The sequence below is a fragment of the Phoca vitulina genome, unplaced genomic scaffold (genome assembly GCF_004348235.1).
Source record: "Phoca vitulina isolate PV1807 unplaced genomic scaffold, GSC_HSeal_1.0 scaffold29, whole genome shotgun sequence".
NCBI classification, from domain to species: domain Eukaryota; kingdom Metazoa; phylum Chordata; class Mammalia; order Carnivora; family Phocidae; genus Phoca; species Phoca vitulina.
In genome coordinates, this window is record NW_022589732.1 from 22,278,227 (window position 1) to 22,301,542 (window position 23,316).

The following is a 23,316-nucleotide window of genomic DNA, read 5'->3' on the forward strand; positions in this document are numbered from 1 at the left end:
TAGGCAAAAAAAGGAAATAAAAGACATCCAAATAGAAAAAGATGTAAAATGACCTCTTAGCAGATGACATTATCATATATAGGAAATCCTAAAGATTAAACAAAGGAACTGTCAGAACTGATAAATAAAGTTGGCAAAGTTGCAGTTACAAAATCAACATATGAAAATCATCTGTGGTTTCTATACGCTAACAATAAACAATACAAAGAGGAAATTAAGAAATCAATCCCATTCACAGCAACATTAAAAAAGAATAAAATAGGAGTAAACTTAACCAAGGAGGTTAAAGACGCTAGACTAAAAAATACAAAACATTGCTGAAAGTAACTGACGAAGTAACAATTAAATGGAAAGGCATCCCGTGTTCATGAATTGGAAGACTGAATATTGTTAAAATATCCATACTACTCGAAGTGATGTATAGATTCAATGTTATCCACGTTGAAATCCCAATGACATATTTTGTAGAAATAGGAAAAACAGTCTGAAAATTCATATGGAACCACAAAAGACCCCAAATAGCTAAAAGCATCTTGAGAAAGAACAAAGCTGGAGGTCTCACACTGGCTGACTTCAAAACATATTACAAAGCTACAAGAATCAAAACAGTATGGTTACTGGCATAACAACAAACAGAGACCAACGAAACAGAAGAGAGAGCCCAGAAAGAAACCTACCCACACACAGTCAAATTATCTTCAACAAAGGTGCCAAGATACACAATAGGGAAAATATAATCTCTTCAACAAATGGTGCTGCAGCATTATTCACAATAGCCAAGAGGTGGAAACAACCCAAATACCCATCAAAAGATAAAATGGATAAACAGATAAGTGGATAAAGAAAATGTGGTGTATACAAAAAATGGAATATTATTCAGCCTTTAAAAGGAGATCCTATCATATGCTACAACATGGATAAACCATGAGCACATTATACTAAGTGAAATAAGTCAGCCACAGAAGGAAAATATTGCATGATTTCACTTACAAGAAGCATCTAACATAGCCATATTCAAAGAAGCAGAAAGAGAATGGTAGTTGGCAGAGGCTGAGAGTAAGGAGAAATGAGTAGTAGGTATTCAATGGGCATTGAATTCAATCACGTAAGAAGATAGAGAAATGAAAAAAGACCATTATTTTATTTTTTATTAACATATTATGTATTATTTGTTTCAGGGGTACAGGTCTGTGATTCATCAGTCTTACACAATTCACAGTGCTCACCATAACACATACCCTCCCCAATGTCCATCACCCAGCCACCCCATCTCTCCCACCCCCCACCACTCCAGCAACCCTCAGTTTGTTTCCTGAGATTAAGAGTCTCTTATGGTTTGTCTCCCTCTCCGGTTTCAAAAGACCATTATTTTAACAGATTTAGTCTTGCATCAGAGAGAATCACAGCCCTCCATGACTTCGCGAGCAATCAGGCCTAGTGATCTAAACAGAATTCTAAACAGAATTCAGGTAACTACCCTTGCTTTTCCCAGCATCACTCAACCAAAATTTGATGCCTCTCATCATGGACTTGGTCTTACCCAGTGTCCAAGGCATTTGCAATCAAGGCTACCATATCTTGGCATCAGACAGGCTCAGGAGTCTAGGATTGCTGCCCTGAGCTTCCTGTCTATGATGTCTGAAATGAACTTGGGGTACCTGTTTGCTCACTTAGCCTAATACAGATCTTATAGTTGTTTAATCATTCTTCCAATGTAAGACTTCCAGTTTGCTTGCATTTTTCATTATAGTCAGTCAAGTAATAAGCATGCTAACATAAAGTTACTGTGCATAACTCTGCTAATACTCTTAGAAAACATTTCTAGAAGGGAAATTACCGTGAAGACAGATATTATCAAAATTGTTTCTAGAAGTGTTACTATCAATTTACACCCTCACCAGTTACCTATGAGTGCCCAATTCATCTTGTCCCTGTCAAAACTGAGTATAAATTATTTTCAAATTTCAGAAGTGAAAATACTTTCTACCTTGAATGTATCTTTTTTGATTATTAGAGAGGTCGAACTTTTTTTCATAGTTCTTGGCCTAATGCATTTCATCTTAGATCATCAAAGATGAAATGTGGTTATTTACTGTTGATAGCCTCTACATTCCCTCATTTACACTATAGAGAACTGATAAGTTCAATCATTGTGATTGAATATATTTTGTTATCTTTGTATTTGTCCTATGCTATGGTGATACATACAAATCAAAAGCTGCTTATACTTTATTATAAGTTGCAACTTTAATCAATATAAAACCATGTTGCCATGTAATAGTCCCTTCTGTTCTTTGTGTTAATTTGATTTGTAAATGTTTATATTTTCTTTTAATATTTTAATATTATAGCAAAGTAACAATCTTGATTGTAACTTTAACCAAATTGTAGGATCTATTAGGAGACTGAATTAATTCCTTCATAACTGTTAATAGTAACTGATAAATACATTCGTATTTTTGTTATTTTGTTTCAAGCTGTATGCTAAGTTTTGTTTGTTTTTTTTTGTTGCTTCTTTTATGCTTCATCTTTGGTGTTATAGACTGTTACTTTTATATTCTATAGGGTTTGGAAAATAAAAATCACGCTCTTAATTATTAATAGTCTGAATACTATAAATACATAATTAAACTTCCATTTAATAATGAAGAACGAATTACAACTTCCAAATTCTCACAAGCATAGCAAGAATTTTTGTGCATACATCCTTCCCATTCATTCTGTCCCTCTATTTGCAGCAGTCAATAATTTTCTCCTGAATAATATAATGGGCTGATACTTGGCCACAGGCTCCCATACATCAAATGGCAGGTGTCCATTCTGATCATTCAGTTTTCCTCACTTAGTGGATATAAATACCACTGGCTGTGGATCTAGGTTATTACCATACAAGGATTACATTTAGAATAAAAATCATCTTTGTTAAACAATAGTTTGGGCTTTTGTAATGCAAATCTGTAACCATGTTTTAAAAAAAATCCTCTATGTTGTTGTTTCATGTTATATGTTATCATTCTTGTAAAAATTGAAAAAAATTGGATTACATCTCTAAATTACTTGTTTTAGGACAATTTGATAGTAGTTGGTTATCCTGTAAGATAAAGGAGAATATCTTATAGTTACCTTATGACATGAAGAACAACTTGACTTATCAAGGAATTCTTTTTGTGTTTAAGAAATACTTGAAGACACAAGTGTCTGGGAGAAAAATAAGCCTGATTATAGTTCACTTTATGAAACTGATTTATTTTGCAATTCTATGCTGCTTCTTTTTCCTTACAATGAAAAATCTTGACAGTCCTGACTAGTAGTTGGCCTCTTTCATTAATTTTATCCACTACTCAATAAGTTCATTTGAATTATAGAGTCAGACTTTTTTAGTTCAAGGACAACTTCTTCTGTGTTACGTTTGGTAATTATTACTCTTAAAAGAATTCAAGTTTATTCCTTTGGAATAACTAAAAGCTTAGGTTGTATCTCCAATACCTGCCTTCTGTATTTATAATTTTATCTCTTTGCCTTTTCCTCTATCCTGAGACAGATTTTTTCTTTTTAGTTTATTATTCACATTGCTGAATCTATTTTGTATATTATCAATTCAGTACTCTAAGAATCCCAACGTCGATTTACTTCCAGTGTGGCATTTGGCTTCTTGAACTATTTTTTTAATTTAAACAAGTTTCCTTTACATCTATGCCTCAATTGTAGTCTTTCATTGCGTTATGATTTCCCGTATCTCTATTATAGACCAAACTCTTAAAACTCTTTGAAGACACCAAGACGTATTTTCAGTGTTTTCTTTGTTGAAAAAGAAAACTCCTCGCTTTTAGAGATATTTTCTTCCTTTCAATCTATAGGGTCATACTCTTTTTATATATTTTTACAGAGCCTAAGACTTTTTTCAGCTTTATTGAAGTATCATTTACACTTAATGAAATTCATCCATTTTAAGCATGCAATGTGATGAATTTTGGTAACTGTAGGCAAGCAGGTATCCTCTACCACAATCAAGATAAACAATATTAGTACTATCTAAAATGTTTTCTCTTAGCTCTTTAATAGGCAATCTTCTTTGCCATACCTTGTCCCCAAGAAACCATAAACTGATTTCTGCACCTATAGTTTTGCCTTTCCTGGACCTTCATATCAGTGGAATAATGTAGTATTATTTTCATGTGTTTGACTTCTAACACTCAGCATAATTTTTTTTGGAATTATCCATTTTTTTCTGTGTATTAATAGTGCATTGAACTTAAAAAAAAGTGCGTGTCTTTTATGGTTGAGTAGTAGTCTATAATTCTGAATTTTCTTCATCCATTCACAAGTTGATAAACAGTTGGGTTTCCAGTTCTGGCCTCTTACAAATTATGCTTCTATGAGCATTCATATACAATGTGTAGACATACATTTTCATTTCTGTTGAGTGAATACCTAAGAATGAGGTTTCTGTTTGATAGGGTAGATATATTTTTAGCTTTATAGAATACTCACTGTCATCCTATTTTCTGAAGTGGTATTTTACATTACCACCACCAGTAAAGTATGAGAATTCCAACTGCTTCATATCCTTGCTAATATTTGGTGTTCAGCCTTTTTAATTTTAGCTATTCTAGTGGGTTTATAGTGGCATCTCATTTTTATTTCCCCTATCACTAGTGAAGTTGGCCAACTTTTCATGTACTTATTAGCCATGGGTCTATCTTTTCTACAGTTTCTCTTAGGATCCCCCCGGCCCTGCCTTTTTGTTTTTGTTTTTTTGCTTTTGCCTTTTGATCATTGAGTGGAAGAGTACATTTTTATATTTTGGATACAAAGCAAGAATGTGTTTTGCAACTATTTTCTCTAAGTTCATGGCTTGCCTTTTTGTTTTCTTAATTATATCTTTCAAAGAGGTAAGTCTTTAATTTTGATAAAGTCAATTTTAACATTTTTATGCCTCATGCTTTTTGTCTTAACCTTATCCAAAATCACAAAAAAATTCTATTGTTTGTTCTAAAATTTTTGAGTTTTGACTCAGATTTAGGTCTATGATCTATTTCAAGTAATTTTTCACATGGGGTGGCTATGTATTTCCCCCCTAGGAACTCCTTTGCAGTATCCCATAGGTTTTGGACCAATATGTTTTTGTTCTCATTGGTTTCCAGGAATTGTTTAAATTCTTCTTTGATTTCCTGGTTGGCCCAAACATTCTTTTTTTTTTTTTTTAAAGATTTTATTTTATTTATTTGACAGAGAGAGAGAGAGAGACCAGCTAGAGAGGGAACACAAGCAGGGGGAGTGGGAGAGGGAGAAGCAGGCTCCCGGCCGAGCAGAGAGCCCGATGCAGGGCTTGATCCCAGGACCCTGGGATCATGACCTGAGCCGAAGGCAGACGCTTAACGACTGAGCCACCCAGGCGCCCCTGGCCCAAACATTCTTGAGCAGAGTGGTCTTTAGCTTCCAAATGTTTGAATTTCTTCCAAATTCTTTCTTGTGATTGAGTTCCAGTTTTAAAGCATTATGGTCTGAGAATATGCAGGGAATAATCTAAATCTTTTGGTATTAGTTGAGACCTGATTTGTGACCCAGTATGTGGTCTATTTTGGAGAAAGTTCCATGCGCACTCGAGAAGAATGAGTATTCTGTTGTTTTAGGGTGGAATGTTCTGTATATATCTATGTGGTCCATCTGGTCCAGTGTGTCATTCAAAGCTCTTGTTTCTTTCTTGATTTTCTAGTTAGATGATCTGTCTATTGCTGAGAGTAGAATCCATCAAAATCCTAGAGGAGAACATAGGCAGTAACCTCTTCGACATCGGCCACAGCAACTTCTTTCAAGATACATCTCCAAAGCAAAGTGAAACAAAAGCAAAAATGAACTTTTGGGACTTCATCAAGATAAAAAGCTTCTGCACAGCAAAAGAAACAGTCAACAAAACAAAGAGGCAACCCACAGAATGGGAAAAGATATTTGCAAATGACACTACAGACAAAGTGCTAAGATTTCCAAGATCTATAAAGAACTTCTCAAACTCAACACCCAAAAAACAAATAATCAAGTCAAAAAATGGGCAGAAGATATGAACAGACACTTCTCCAAAGAAGACATACAAATGGCTAACAGACACATGAAAAAATGTTCTTCATCACTAGCCATCAGGGAAATTCAAATCAAAACCACATTGAGGTACCACCTTACACCAGTTAGAATGGCAAAAATTGACAAGGCAAAAAACAACAAATGTTGGAGAGGTCGTAGAGAAAGGGGAACCCTCTTACACTGTTGATGGGAATGCAAGTTGGTACAGCCACTTTGGAAAACAGTGTGGAAGTTCCTCAAAAATTTAAAAATAGAGCTACCCTATGACCCAGCAATTACACTACTGGGTATTTACCCCAAAGACACAGATGTAGTGAAAAGAAGGGCCATATGCACCACAATGTTCATGACAGCAATGTCCGCAATAGCCAAACTGTGGAAAGAGCCGAGATGCCCTTCAACAGACAAATGGATAAAGAAGATGTGGTCCATATATACAATAGAATATTACTCAGCCATCAGAAAGGATGAATACCCAACTTTTACACCAACGTGGATGGAACTGGAGGAGATTATGCTAAGTGAAATAAGTCAAGCAGAGAAAATCAATTATCATATGGTTTCACTTATTTGTGGAACATAAGGAATAGCATGGAGGACATTAGAAGAAGGAAGGGAAAAATGAAGAGGGGGGAATCGGAAGGGGAGACGAACCATGAGAGACTATGGACTCTGAGAAACAAACTGAGGGTTTTAGAGGGGAGGGTGGTGGGGGAATGGGTTAGCCCGGTGATGGGTATTAAGGAGGGCACATATTGCATGGAGCACTGGGTGTTATACGCAAACAATGAATCATGGGACCCTATATCAAAAACAAATGATGTACTGTATGGTGACTAACATAATAAAATAAAATAAAATTTTAAAAAATAAAAATAAAAATTTTTTCACATGGGGTAATATAGGGGTCAAAGTCTGTTTTTTTCCCACATGGATATTCAGCTTTTCCAGGACCTTCATTGAAAAGAGTATCTTTTCCCCATTAAATTATTTGACACCTTAGGTACAAGTCAATTGGCCACACATTTATTTCTAACCTCTCTCTTCAGTTCCATTGATCAATGTGTCTGTCTTTACCACAGGACCACCCTGTTGTGATTACTGTCCGCTTAGAGTAAATCTTTACATCAGGTAGTGTTAAATCCTTCAATATATTTTGTGTTTTTCAAAATTGTTAACGCTATTCTAGGCTTAGGTATTCTTTGGTTTTCCACTAAAATTGTAAAATAAACTTGTCAATTTCTTGCTAGATTTTTGATGAAAATTGCATCAAATGTACATATTTGGAGGATGAAAGTTCATTGGAGGAAAATGAGAGGTCTGTGTAGCAACCACTTCTCACTGGCCGCATGTGTCAATTTCTCATTGGCTAGGTTGTTGTTGATGGGCAAGGAGAAAATCTTCCTTCACCCTGATAGGATATGTTAAGTAAGTTCCTTCTTATTGGAAAATGCGATGTATGATTCTTCCTGCTGGAGTTTGTGAATGACTGCAAGTGGAGGTGCATGAGAGCTTCCCCTTCGGGGCATCCTAACTCCATTTTAAGTAAGGTTTCCTTTATTCATTTTCACAACCTAATGTTAACACATCACATTTCTTATGCTTTATAGAGCAATGACTGATATTTGTCTAGTTGTGAATTGTCATTTGTATTTAATGAGAAATCAGGAGATATGTCAGGCCCATGTAGTCTGGCATCACATTAACCCAAGATTATCAATAACCTGATTTCTGATTTAAATCCTCTTCCAGACTTAGATTTGGCTTCTAGTTAAGCTCTTAACACTGATTCGCAGTATGACCTTGGCCAAAACCTTTCTAGATGAGGACTACAAAATTACTCATCTATGATGAGATGAGGAACTTATACCATAATGTAAATCAGCATACTGCTTCACTCACCAAAGGAAGAGAGAGAGAGAGAGACCGAGAAACACTCTTAACTATAGAGAACAAACTCATGGTTACCAGAGGGGAGGTAGTGGGAAGTGGGTTAAATAGATGATGGGGATTAAGAGTACATTTATCATGATGAACACTGAGTCATGTATAAAATTACTGAGTCACTATATTGTACACCTGAAACTAATATAACACTGTATGTTGACTATATTGGAATTAAAATTTAAAAACTAAATATCACAAAAAAACCTTACTGCCAAAAAGAAAGAAAGAAAGAAAGAAGGCAAAAAGGTCAGCTGAGTGAACAGTGTAATTAGTTATGGATTTTATTTACGTTACTTCATTCTGATGGCTTTTTGCAAACCTAGGACTGACGAGAACAGCATAATCAAGCTTTTACTTAGACTAATGAAATCAAATTTCAAACTTCCTCAATAACGCACTCTTCATATCTCTAACTGTAGGTTGATACTGAGAAGAAAACATTCTTGGGATTCAGTAGAATATTTATTCATTCAACAAATATTTGAGCACCTACTATGCACCTAGCACAGATACATAATTGAGACATCAGAAAACCAAAGAAAAATCCCTGTCCTCATAGCATTCACTGAGTGGAGGGGATGGGGCACAGATAATAAATGATATATAAATAAATGCATTATATCTTATTTTAGAAGGTAAAGATTACTCTGGATATATTTTAAAAGAGCAAGAAACATGGATGAGGAATAAGAGCAGTAATGAACAACAGGTTACAATTTTAGGGTGGCCAGGAATACCCTCATGAATAATTGAACAAAATTTTTAAAGAGATGAAGAAATCAGCCATGTGAATAGCTGGGCAAAAAATGATTCCAGAAAAAAAAATGTCCAGTAAAAAGACCTTAAGAAGTAGGTATGCCTAGAGTGTTTGAGAAATCACAAATGCCAGCATAGCTGGAGTAAAGGGAGTCCAGTAGGGACTAGAAGGAGCCAGTAGGAGACCAGATCATATAGGGCCTTGTAGAGTCTTGGGATTTTGTCATGAGTCAGTTGGAAGATTTGGAGGATTTTGAACAAAGGGCTTATGCAACAACTTTAATTTTAAAAGGTTTGATCTAGTTGCTAGGTAGAAAAGAGCCTGAAGCAGGGCAAATGTAAAGTTAGGAAATTTTTGTAATAGTCCAGACCAGTGATGACAGATGGCTCAGACAAGGGTGGTTTAAATAAAGGTGGTAAGAAGTAGTTGTACTAGGAATGTATTTTGAAGATGGAGTCAATGATATTTCCCCAATTTTTTTAGATCAAGTATGAAACAGAAAAGAGTCAAGATGACTACAATGAATTTACAGGGAGCAAGAAGAGAGATGGACTATGGTAAATGAGATAGGGAAGGAGCGCATGAAGACATTTATTGGGTGGGATGGAAACGTTATAAATTCGCTTTTAATATTTAAGTGGAATTGAGAGGAGGGAGTTAAAGATGTACAGTACAGGTCTGGAGTTAAAAAAAGAGGTCTGGATTCAAGATAGAACTCTAGGAGTCATCAGTATATAAAAGATATTTAAAGTAAAAGGAAGTAAACGGAAGTAAAAATTATCATTTCATGAAACTTCCCAGAAGTGTTTTAAAACAGAATTCTCATTTTTCTTCATCTCCTACTCCAAACCATTTCAAACACATCCTACAGAGAGATGCTGCTAGTTTACAGGTTTTCAGGGCCCTGGCTCTGGCACCTGGCCTGGATGCACCTGCCGATAATGACTGGTTGGCAGGTCCACATCACCAGTCATCAGGAATTCATGCAGATGACAGATTTCGCTCTGAGTACCTGAAGCAATTACACACACCCTAGTCCTGGCAGCTCCTCCAGAATAAAGGCAGGAGGCCTGCCAGGATCCCACCTTGATGGTGTGAATACATAACTGTGCATCACCTAATGAGGAGGCTGCACGCCAATAACGTTCTTGCTTGTCAAAAATCTTATACCCTAATACCAAAAGCTGGGAGACTCTACTAAAGCAGTCTGGATAAAGAAGGCACACACCCCACAAATAACTAAATATTAATTCTTAAAGTATTTTCTCCCAAATAATAGAATAGGATCTATGGAAACAAGAGAAGGCAAAGACGATTTAAGGCCAGGAAGGGCTGGAGAAGAGCTATGTTTAAGAAAAAAGAAAAATAACATTGACATCACCTACGCAGGCTTGCTGGACTCAGAGAACTCAGGTATATTTGGGAGGGGGCGGGTAGAGTAAGCCAAAAGCAAGTAGAACTAAGGTTGGAAGCACTAACTGAACTCTCTGGATGGCCCTCAAATAAGTAGCCCAAAATCCAATAGTTAGTGTTCGAAAAGGTGCATTGAACTTGGGCTTGCTTTGGCCTACTATCAGCTCTGGTTTAAAAGGTCATCAGAAAAGGAGCCTCTGAATCAGCAATCTTCAACGTCCCATCAAAACATCCATGAAGAAGCTCAAAAAAAACATGAAAAATCAGAAAAGGACTGAAAACAGGTCTTAAAAGTCAGCCAGTTGCCAGAAGAAGAAAGTAATGTAAATGTAAAAAACTGTGAAAACAACATTCAAAAATATATTCTGTGGCTGTTTCCCTGGTGATAGCTACAATGACCTCTCTTCCGCCACAAGCTACCATAGGTAAAGGACTTGAACAGACATTTCTTCAGAGAACACATACAAATAGCCAACAGGTATAAGAAAAGATGCTCCATATCATTAAACATCAGAGAAATACAAATCAAAACGACAATGAGAGATCACCTAAAATCTGTTAGGATGTTCATTAAAAAATAAATAAATAAATAAAGGTAAGTGTTGGCAAGGATGTGGAGAAATTGGAACCCTTGCACACTGTTGGTAATGCAAATTGGTGCAGCAGCCTGGAAAACAATATGGTGGCTCCTCAAAAAGTTAAAAGTAGAATAACTATATGATCCAACAATCCCATGTCTGTGCATTTATCCAAAGGAATTGAAATCAGAATCTTAAAGAGATTTAAAAAATGGGCAGAAGACATGAACAGACATTTTTCCAAAGATGGCCAACAGAGCTATGAAAAGACACTCAACATCATTAATCATCAGGAAAATGCAAATCAAAGCCACCTCACACCCGTCAGAATGACTAAAATAAAAAAGACAAGAAATTACAAGTTTCTGGTGAGGATATGGAGAAAAAGGAATTCTCATGCACTGTTGGTGGGAATATAAATTGGTACGGCCACTGTGGAAGACAGTATGGAGGTTCATCAAAAAAATAAAAATGGAGGTACCATATGATCCAATAATTCCACTTTTGGGTGCTTATCCCCTGAAAATGAAAACACTAATGCAAAAATATATATATAATCCTATGTGTATTACAGCATTATCTATAATAGCCAAGATATGGAAGCAACCTAAGTGTCCATCGATAGATGAATAAGATATGATAGATATATAGATATATATGCACATATACACAATGGAATATTACACAGCCATAAAAAGGATGAGATCTTGCCATTTGTGACAACATGATGGACCTACTGGGTACTATGCTAAGTGAAGTAAGTCAGACTGAGAAAGACAAATACCATATAATTTCACTCATATGTGGAATCAAAAAACAAATGAACTGACAAAAAAGCAAAATCAGACTTATAAATACAGAGAACTGATGGTTGCCAGAGGGTAAGGGTTTGGGGAAATAAACAAAATGGGTGAAGGGGAGTGGGAGATACAGGCTTCCAGTTATGGAATGAATAAGTCACAGGAATAAAACGCACAGCATAGGGAACATAGTCCAGTATATTTTAATAGCACTGTATGGTAACAGATGGTGGTTACACTTGAGGTGAGCACAACATAACATAGAGGGATGGGGAATCATCATGTTGCACACCTGACGCCAACATAACATTGTGTGTTGACTGCACTCAAAAAGATTTTTATTTATTTTTTAAAGATTTTATTTATTTATTTGACAGAGACACAGCGAGAGAGGGAACACAAGCAAGGGGAGAGGGAGAGGGAGAAGCAGGCTTCCCGCGGAGCAGGGAGCCCAATGCGGGGCTGGATCCCAGGACCCTGGGATCATGACCTGAGCCGAAGGCAGATGCTTAACCATCTGAGCCACCCAGGCGCCCCACAAAAAAAAATTTAATAAAAATTAAAATAAAAAAATAAATGCAAAGGCAGTATAACTGGAACACAAGGTAGCTTTCTGACTGCAAGGACTCTGCTTTTGGAAGCAGTCTGAATGCTAGTTCTGCCCTTGCCCTGTCCTTCAACTCCCCCAATGAGCAAGAATAAGAAAAGAGATGTATGAGCACACAGTTCAGACATAAAGAGAAAGTTATGACAGGGTGTAAGGAAAGCATATAAGCCTCCCTTCGCTGGTGTCCCAACTCTGCCACCTTTCCCTTCTCCACTGCTTTGTTTATACCTTTACTAGAGCTCTTGTCACTCTCTATTGTATTAACTGCTTATGCCCCTGCTTCCCCACCAGGCTGCATGTGCCTGGAGGGCAGGGACTTTTGATATTTCTGGGTTGTCCATGCTAGCACAGAACTTTGTATATATTAAGTTGGAACTGCTGCTTTCAAATATTTTGTCCTACAGAAAAAAAAAAGTAGCTATTTTCATATAACTCAATCTGGTAGGATTCAATGAGTATATATCTAATAAATGATGAATTAAAAAGAACCTGCATCTCTACAGGGTAACCAAAATCAGGCTCACTTCTACAACTCTAAATATCAAAAGACAAATATCTATAGAATTTTAAGTATTGAAAGCCTAAAATTTATACCCAGGCTGCCTTTCAAATGTGAATGCCACAGAAAAACGGTCTCAGATATTTTTCTCAGAAGTCATACCATTCCTGTAACATTTATGAAAAAGACAATTTTGAAGACATATTCCAAATGGCCTAAGATATTCCAAATGATACTGGGATATTAGTGTTAAGTAAATTCCTGGCAGAATCTCCCCAAGGAATATAAAAATCCACAATGAAAATTAATCAGAAAAGCCATACCAAGAATTACTGCTGCTGAAAACCACACTAAGCTTTCAACAGGCCTGCCTAGTGACCTAAAAGAAGGTCTTTTAGGTGAAGCTAAAAAGTAAACTATCAGGCTCAGGCTATCTGCCTACACCTGGGGCAGGTAGAGATCTGGGGAGCTGACCCACCTGCAGGCATCAAGTCCATGTATGACGAGTGGGAATATCCCTCCTCCTCCCTCACCTGTGGTTCAGGCAAAGAGCCGGCCAGAAAGGTTGGCAGAGGAGAGGTTCCAAGATATCCTACGGAGTGCCCCGCCTCCAAATCAGGTAGAGTCCAGGACTTCAGACTGATACTCAGCTCTAGAAAAACAACAATAACAAGACCAGACACTGCACTGGGGTTTAGGGGTCCGCCTCGAGTCCCTGAGAACGAAGAGTCCTTACCAGACCCAAGCAGATCAGAACAGGAACATCATAGCAAAGGAAGGAGACAATGGGGACCCCTGGTCAGGTGAGATCAGAGTGCTAGTGTGCTCTAAGAAGCTCCTACTCCTCCCAGATCAGAGAATGGAAGTGTGGCTAAGCCAGCAGGTGGGAATCAGATGTGAGGATATTGGAGCACACAGAGTCACACTGTAAATGTCTCTCCATGGCTGGGGAGCCCGGGTGGCTCAGTCGGTTAAGCGTCCAACTCCTGATTTTGGTTCAGGTCATGATCTCAGAGTTGTGAGACCGAGTCCCACGTCGGGCTCTGTGCTCAGCGGGGAGTCTGCTGGAGAGTCTTTCTCTCTCCCTCTGCCCCTACTTGCCCCCCACCCTGCTTTCTCTCTCGCTCTCTCTCCCCCTAAAATAAATAAATAAATCTTTTTTAAAAAGTGTCTCTCCATGGCTGAAGGATAAATGACCAACTTCCTGACACACAGGCCCTGGAAGATCAGGTCCTGCGTGTCATCCCTAAGCACTCCAATGGACGTGTGTTTTGTCTCACTGAAATACACCCATCTCCAGGGAGCTTCAGCCACACAACAGAGTTGGTGACTCCCTCCCCCACAGTGACCAGCTCTAAGTCACACACCACACTGCTCTGTGATGACTTGATTACATCTATGCTTCTCTACTTGGCAGAGACCATCTCTCTGTATCCTCAGTGCCTCTCACAGAGCTAGACTATAGAAAGAGACACAAAATACAGGACACAAGGAGCCACGTGTGAGCTCTTCTAAGCTACTGAGGACAAGGCAGTATGACTACTGAGTGGGGCTGCTGAAATTATTGGCATATGGAAAAAAGGGGACTTGGGGACTAGAGCTTGGACTTTACCCTGACTGCCTCTCTTTGATCTCAGGCTGTAAATCTTCCATAGAAATTCTCATCTTCACCCTCCTCAAAGCAGGAAGGTGACAGGTGCAACTGGCTGGCATTGAGGAATGCTTATAAATGATGACAAGAACTCAGGGCTTGAAAAGTGTTACGTTTGGGTGTTATTTTTTAACTCCAGGAGACAGCACCTATGAAATATATTTTCGGATTTTATTGCCTCCATGCATAAATAAATAAATACGAGGCAGTCTGATGTAGTGGAACCATCATAGGCTTGGTTTCCAGATGTGGTTTCAAATTCTAGCTCTACCACTTAATGAGGAAGTGAGATGATAGGTTTTAAAGCCAGGACATTATCCTTTAGCCCACAGAGCTGTGAAAATCATTGACAAATGAATGTAACAGGCTTAATTCTGAGCTGGGTTCCTATTATACACCCAGCAAATGTCTATCCCTCCCTCCGGCACCAGGGAGCATCCCCCAACTTTCTGTGTCAGATTCCACTCTAGAGCCTCAGGAATCTATGCATCAAGACAAAATCATTTTTAACTTCAAAATAAATATTACATAATGCCATAAATATCAGAAAGTTCCTGGGCTTTAGTGTTTCTTATTCAGCTGATTGATGTGGAGAATCACCCAGGAATTCTGGAAGCCACTGCTTGTGGATTTTAATGTGAAGACTTTAGTGTTTCTGCCAAACCTAAAAATGCTGTGAGATGCTTTGGTGCGTCTGGATCCCTTTAACCTTGATCTGAGAATGAAAACTAATAATTGGATTCAGCTCTGTAAGGGCTGCAGCTGCCCAGGCCCTGGACCCTGCCAGGACAGCATCCTCCAGAGGGGCTATGCTTCCTCGTCAATCCTTCCCTGGGAGTTTGGGAGGTTCAGAGAAAGACTGAAACAGGGTACAAGCTGGACAAGTTTAACTACATGGCACGTAGGCACCTCAGAGGCTTAGGCATGCAGAAGCAGAGCAGCTGTGAGGGAAGGAGTCCGAGCCGAAGTGGATCTTCCGGGGGCGGGGGGGGGGGGGGGCGGGGGGGGGGGCGCGGTAGGTTGGCCGGCAAATCGGCACTGTGTCTAAGGGGGTGATGAAGCAGGTTTTCCCGCCAACAGCTCTTGCCCTCGGAGGAGTTAAAGCTAGTGGCTGCTGAAGCAGGACCGCAGGGTTCTTAAGCCAAGTGTGATGACCAGGGGCAGGGGCAGGTCAAGCAGCCCTGTGCCTTTCTCCGCCCTAATTCTGAAACGCTTAACCCGAGCTGACCTCCTCATTCCTTCTGGCTATACTGCCTGTGGTTGCTCCCCTGCTTTCCTCCCACTCTGCCTTCCTGTTAGTAACCGAGACAGGAATTACTGTCAGTGAGCAATGGCCGGGGAGGTATTACCATGGCTCCTTTTCTGAACACAGGCAGTCTCTCTCCAGGTAAGTAGATTTCAGCTGTCTTGGAGCAACACTTCTCTCAGTTTAAGCTGATGCTTCAAATCCTTCCCTGTCCTCCCTCCTCTCCTTGTGACTAACTTATTCCCAGAGGACCTCAGCTTTCGGGGGGAATGACTCTGAATGAGCCCTGAGCTGGAGCTGAGGGTATATTGATGGGTCCAGTCCTGTAGGTGGTAGAGCTGGGGGTGTAGGCTGAGGTTGGGGGCAGGGCTCTAACTTAGCAGGAAGAGGAGGCTAAGCAGATATCCAAAATTGGCCAAACTGGAAATTAGAGCATTTGGGGTCCTAAGGGTACCCTGAGCTTCCCCAAGATACTCAAAATATCAAGTAGACACAGTAACTTGATTCATTTCCCTTCCGCTGGTAGGAATGGGCTTCCCTGTCCTCACAAGGATTGATCTAGACTGGGGTGATCCTGTAGGAGGAGGGAGCTCTTAATGACTAGGGGCTGCGCCCTAGAGTTACTACATGCCCCAAGCTCTAGCCACACTGGTCCTCTCCCCCAGCTCGTGGCCTTTACACAGCCTCCTTCCCGTGGACAGAAAGTTCTTCTACTGTCCTTCTCTCCATATGGGGGCTTCCTGGTAATCCTCCAGCTTTCAACTCGCCCTAAGCCCCAGATGAGACCGGGCCACCCTGTTATTTAAGGGTGCCCTGTACTTTTCCCAAATAGCCCTTATCAGAGTTGCTAATTATCGGTCTCTAGATACCACTTGATTCATGTCTCTTTCCTCAAGGTTGTAAGATCTATGAGGCAGAGACGGTATGGATTTTATTCCTGACCCCAAGAGCCTAATAGGTGTAACCAATAATTATTGCTTGAGTTAACGCATTAACGAATTTGTTAAGGACTTCCCTGGTAGCAATATGCTCAGCATCTTAACGGTGTCCCCTCATACAGTCCACACAAGGACCTAACATGCTTGGTAATCTCATTATCCTCACTTTACAGGTGAGGGACCCGAGGCTTAAAGGGGTCAGCTAACCTGCCCCAGGGTGTCAGACCCAGGAAGGAGTGGTGTCACTATGTGAACTCAGGCCTGCATGATGTCAGGGCTTGAGTTCTCAGACAATGAGCCACAGTTTTTTGCAAAGGGGACAAACACAGGCATTAAGTCTGAAGTCCTGGCGCTGGCTATGGTCTCACTTGCCCTCACTAAGTGTGCAGCTTTGGCATGTCACTCCTCTGCACTCCCTAGGCCTTGGTTTACTTTCCATACGGAGGCAGCTGGACTAGATGATCTCTATTTGGAATCTACTAGAACCTTCTGGGGAAACTGGGAAGTATCTCCTGGGCAAAGAGGGGAGCTATAGGGCCTTTATATCTCTGAAGAGAAATGCTCAGCACGCCGGTGAAGGAATAGCAGGAAATAGGGCCTCAGACATTGAGATGAAGGGGAGCTCTCTTCAGATTATCCCGGTCACAGGCAAGTTCTTTCATGGCCCTTACTTTACGACCACGCACTTGGCCCATGTTCTGCCTTCCCTCTACTCTCTTCTGTCACCATGTTTCAGGCTTGTGGCTCACATCTCGGTGGTCCCCAGACATAGGGCTCCATTCCCCAGAGACACACTTCCACCCACTTTTTCAAATGCCTCTTAGAAATCCATGGGTGTCGTACCAGGATTTCACCTTCACAATGTTTCAAACAGTATTCTCCAGCTTTCCTTCTAAATTGACTTCAAAGTCTTCATATCCTTTAGGGGCCTAACAATGCTCTTGGGCATCAAAGCTAAAAAAGACTCTTCCAAAGAAAGTCATCCTTAACACCTCTCTTTACTTCATCCCCTGTATTCAGCCATCCCCAAGCCTTACAACTGCCCGGGTATGGTATTTCCCCCGAGTGATCCCTACCTGTCCCTAGCCCTTTCCAATCCCCCGGGGGCAGGCCCAAGTTCTATTACACCTAAACCGCTGTGGGAGCCTTCCTGCCAGTCTCCCTGCTTTGGTCTCTCCCATTTCACCCTCACTGCTCCCCTTGATCCAGTCCCAGCCCCTTGGGAGCCGTCTGAAATCAAAGGTCAATTGTCTGTAGGGGTCAGAGGTAGTGAGAGAAGAGTAAGCCAGGAATGTCTGGTTTTGGTTTGGGCCACAAGATCAATGGGACTTTTCTAGGACATGGTGGAGATATGGCAGGGGCCCATTCCTCAAACATGAATTTCCATAGTGGTACCATGCTACCTACAAAAGTAACCACCAGATCTTTGTTCATTATTATTATTTAATCTGGTAACAAGTAAAATAAGGCTTTGAATGCCAATGTAAACTTCACTCCTCTGCAATCCATGCCCATAGCTCCAGCTGGGCTGCTCTAGTGTTGTCTCACCCACACCACACTTACTCCTCCCTCTTCCATATAATTTGTCTCCACCTGTAAAGACTTCCACCCTCATTTTCCACACATACAAATCCAAACACACTTCAAAGCCTAACTATCGCTGCCCTGCCTTGCTTTAAGTTTCTTCCAACTTTTCCAGGTTTCAGCCCAGAAACCCCCAAGTGCAGAGATGACTCTTGGAGCTCCTTTAGCCTGAGCGTGTATCTCCCCAGTGGGTTTTTAACCACTTGCTGACCCACTTATTAGTCACCAAGGAAAGGTAAGCTTCTTAAGCATGGGGAAGGACCCTGCCTGATCCTCCCTTGTGTGTTCCCCAGCCCCTCGCACAGCTCTGAGTCTAGGACATAGGCTCACTAAGGGTTGCTGATTGGGTGGTTGTGATAACTGGGTCAGGTAAGTTGCTCTATCTGAAGCTGTGTGCACAGACCCACAACCAAAACATCCTGGAGATGACGGGCAACAGGTTTCTTGTTTGCTCTAAAGCCAGAATCCCCACTTTAACCTGCATGGTTGCAGTTCCGGTCCCGTGTCTCAGAAACAACTCATGGTTGTCTAGATCATCGAACGCCCTCATTGCAACACCCACAACTTGGAGTAGCCGTATGTATCTTCAACCAAAAAGATTAGGGTGTGCAGGGATAGAAAACCCCGAGTGACACACCTATGTAGGTATCACCACTAAAAGCTCCACATGGAGAGCTATTTAAGATTCAAGTTGATCTTGCAACTGCCTGCAGCCTCTCTAAATTCTAAAGCCACCTGAAGGATTTACCTTCTTAAGGAAAGGAAGTGCTCAAGCATGGCTATACTTATCCCTTTTTAAAGGAGCCAAGAAAAGGCACTGAAACATACCATGGATTTCCAGTGACATGAAAAGACTAAAAGACTATTAACAATGAAGGCTACAATAGAAATTGAAGAGTGTTTGTATTCAAGTTCAATATTTGAACTTCCCGCAAGCTCCCAGACCTTCACCCAGATTAAGTGTGTCCTTTTATCTAAAAATGTTTCTGAGCCACTCTGTTCCTGAGATATGAATTTCCTCCTCTCCCTGGAAAAAAAAAATACCCCTTTCCTTTTTCTTTCTCTCTTATTCATTGTCCTTTAATACAATGCCAACTCCAGTGCCTGTCATCCTCAGGCCCAAGACAGTGGCTAGGTCAGCCTCCATCAACATCCTCTAGCTAGACGATGTGCCTGAATGCCACAGCCTGCATTTCTGCTTCGTGGAGCCTCCAGGCAATTCTGAGGGCTTGTGTATTGGGCTGAGGATGCCTGTATCACAGAGACATCTGCTGGAGCCAGCCTCACACCGCAGCTGTATGGCATATGGCAGCCCAGAGATTCATATAACATGTGCCCACAGGCACAGTGCAGCCCTATGGCTTCAAAGTTAGCTTATGCCTGTATGTCTACTTGGCCCCATTTCCTGCCAGCTCTAAATAAAAAGGAAAAAAAAATATTCACTGGGCATCCTTTATGGGCAGATACAATGGTAGGTGCTTTCCGTATACCACTGTAAGACCCTGGCATCGCCCCAGAAACAGCTGGTAGAATTCTCGTCCAAACAGAAAGCAGGCACAGGTGACTCGAATGCTGCTATCTGAGTTTGTGTCTGCAGATCTGAATGCTCAAGGTCTATCTAGGTAGAGTCCTTGTTTATTGTTCTGCTGGGGCTTTATAAACAATTCATCAATCTATGGCATCATCCATTGTTTGACATTTCTTTCCAAACACATGCAACCATTATATGGGGTAGGAAAAAGATGGGGCTTTTATCAAGCATTTACAAAGAGCTAGGCCCATTTCATACACCATCACATTGAGTCCTCAAACAATCAAGTTGCTATCTCTGCTTAATAACTGAAGGTTCAAGAAAGCTGATTAAGTTGATGAAGATCGCACAGCTAAAAAGCCATTGGCCCGAAATAAAAACTCAGTGCTCTTTTCCCAATCTACTTGAGACTTGTCCTTTCTACAGCCTAACGCTACACTCACATTTCTACAAAGTTGGCCCTCGCCATGTATGGAAAGTAATTTTTCATAGGCAAAGCCAGCTTACTAGTAAGGAACAGAGCCCCAACATCAGCAAGAGCCAGAAAGAGAAATAGAGGCTGAAATTCCATCTGGAGAAGAATTATAGATCAGCTGAACACATTTTTTTTTATAACTAAAATGCACCACTCCTTTTTTGTATTTCTTTGTAAAACATCTTAATAGGCAGGGGGTGGAAAATATAGTGGAGGCCATGCTGCGACCATCTAGTTTGCAAGAAATAACAAATGAGCTCAAGCCCCCAGGAGATAGATTGGTGCAGAGGGAGAGCAGCCCCTGATTCCAAAGTCAGGACTTAAGTGACTTTAGCACCTGAAGCAGGTGGACTCCCCACAGGGATCTCTGATGATGAAGGGCAAAAGAAGCCACACAGGGGAGAAGGAGCAATCACAACAAGGTCAGGGTAGAGACAACCTGTGAAATTCAAGGTCACAAAGGAGCTGCGCGATGAAGACGCCAAGGAGACCTGAAAAAAGGAAGCTGTAGAAAGCAATGGAGAAATCCACGGACGATGCCAAAGGTGGTGAAATGCCCGTTTCACAAGAGACCAAAGAAGCCAGGCCTGGGATATATGGTATAGTGTGTGTGTGTGTGTGTGTGTGTGTGCGTGTGTGTGTGCGCGCACGCGCATAACATGAAAAGCCATAGTCTACACGCATGCAAAAATCTGAGTAGATGTGTTGGCTACAGTTCCCTGAATCTGCCCAGCAGACTTATAAACAGGATGGCCCAATCCCCAGGATAGATGTGGGCCACTGAGTGTAGATACCCGGGGAATGTTCATGACAGAAATCATCCTAGCACCATAGCCAGGCTGCTGGATGCCCATTCTTCATGCCTCTTCACTATGGCTGTTAGGAATCACAACAATTAGGTCTAGCAAATTGACCCACGGTGTCTTCAAGACTGTATGAACCACTACTCTCTCCAAATAGCTGTGACCACCACCACCCCAACCTGGCTGTAAATCAGAAGTTAATCTTAGAGCATCATAGCTCATGTAAGTGCCTGGGCACTTACTGGTAAGTGTTCCAATGATGTTGTCTCTAGGCCCAGGTGATACCCAAGAGGGAACATTTCTTCATAACTTTGTCTCCCCGGGACCCACCATTTTAGTAGAAAGGAAAACACCTTTAGCAGAGAGCAGTTATTTGTATTACAGTGTGAATCAGGATGAGATATTTCCTTCACTTTAGGAACAAAGAGCAATAAACTTCCCGAGGAGGAGATCGGAGCTCAAAAAATCTGAGACTTACTTCTGCCCCATCCACACTGTATATAACCTTGACTTCTCTGAGCCTCAGCTGTTCCACACGTAAGATGAACATTAAAAACTCTGTTGTGAGGTTGGGGAAGATAGGGTGACATCATGAAAGTAAACATATTGCTGTCAATTGGACATTATTCTATAACTGTTCCTCCAAATTTGAAAACTGTAAAAGCATTGAAATGGCGATTACAAATTGGAAGTTTTACCTACCAGCTGGAACTGATTCCAAGCTTGGGAAGGGCGGGAGCCCAGCTCTTCCTCCTCTTCATCATCTTTTATTGAGCCTACTATGTGTCAGGGGTTAAGTTTTATACAGTATCTCAATGAAACTTCAAAATAACTTCCTGAGGTAGACATTTATATCCATTCTTGGCAGACAATGAAATCAAGGCTCAGAGAAGTGAGGTCCCTTTGCCAAAGGTCCCACAGCCAGTGAACTCGAGTCTCTGAGATAAAGAACATCATTTACCTGCCTTTCAGCAAATGGCCCATGGGATTGAGTCCTTCGTGGGAACTCTGGCTAATCCTGCACAGGCTAAATTCCCTAACTTCTCAGTTAAACTGTTTGACTCCCAACATCTAGGAATTATTTTATGTGTCTTATGAGTGCTCTAAACCTCAAAGCCACTGAACTGGAAAACACAAATCACATTTCCTTCCAAGTGCTAGCATTCTGGGTGTCCCTAGTGCTTGTCTTGCTGAGAAGGATGTTGTCTCTAGGCCCAGGTGATACCCAAGAGGGGAAATGTCAACACTGAATTAGCTGATTGGATTCTTGCCTCATAACCTGGGGACAAGAATACATAGCTCTTTTTCTGTGTGCAGAGCTATCAACTAAAATGTCTACAGCTAAGTAGATTCCCTGTTCATTGATCTGCTATGGTTTGTAAATGACCCCTCTGATAACACAAGTTCAGTATCCTTAAAGGAGCCATAAAATCAAATTTCCACTAACCTATCACTAACACAGACAATAGCTTAAACCTCTCTTTTCTCAGTGGTGGCCTGGGGCTCCCAACCCACAGTCAGGCTCGGAGCTCTGTAGGCACCATTTCTCATGGGGCTTAGTCAACACTGAAGTCATGGGTATTTCACAAATGGAAACTCCGTTGCCAGGGCAGAAAGTGAGTGGTAAGGATTATACCATCCATGTGGGGCCTCCAGCCAAAGGCCAGGAGAATGAAGTAAAAACAAAAACAAAACAATAACAACAAAAAAAAAGAGGCTTATGTTCAGGGTTGTTCAGAGCTCATTGATTCGTCCAAATATATTTAATGAACACAAACTGTCAGGTGTTTGGTCAGGGGCTCTGAATGAAGCAAATGGGTTCTCTAAATGGGTTCCGAGACTGTGGATCTGGTTTCATTAAAAGATATATTGAAAGAGAATGACAATAAGTGTGATAAGTGTATTCATCGAGAGATGTGCAGACACATTTAGGACAACATTAACTTATTTGCTGATGACCTGGTAGACTTCATAAAGGAGGCATCGCATGAGTCGGACCTTAAAGAAAAGAACAATTTCCACTAGAGATCGCCTGGAGGTGTTAAGGGAAAGAGAGAATGACAACTTCGAGTGTGGAGTGATTTATCATAGGCAGAGAGAGCTGGACAGCAACTGAATATGTGTCTGTGTAGCTGTTGAAGAGGGAAAAATTGGTAAAAGGCTGTCTGGAATAAGAATCCAAGGCAGAAATGACCATGTCAGGGGCTGAATGGCCAACAGCATCCCCAAAGAAGAGTAGAGTCCAGATTAGGTGCCAGGACACTGTCTTCTGATGACACCTGCGGGAAAGGTCCTTCACTGTGCTTGAAGGGGAAGGGGAGTTTGTTCCTACGGGGTTTTAAAAGTCTATTTCAACACCTGTAAATCACATAGCCTTGTGAAGGGCTGCTCAAAGGGCAGAAAAAGAAA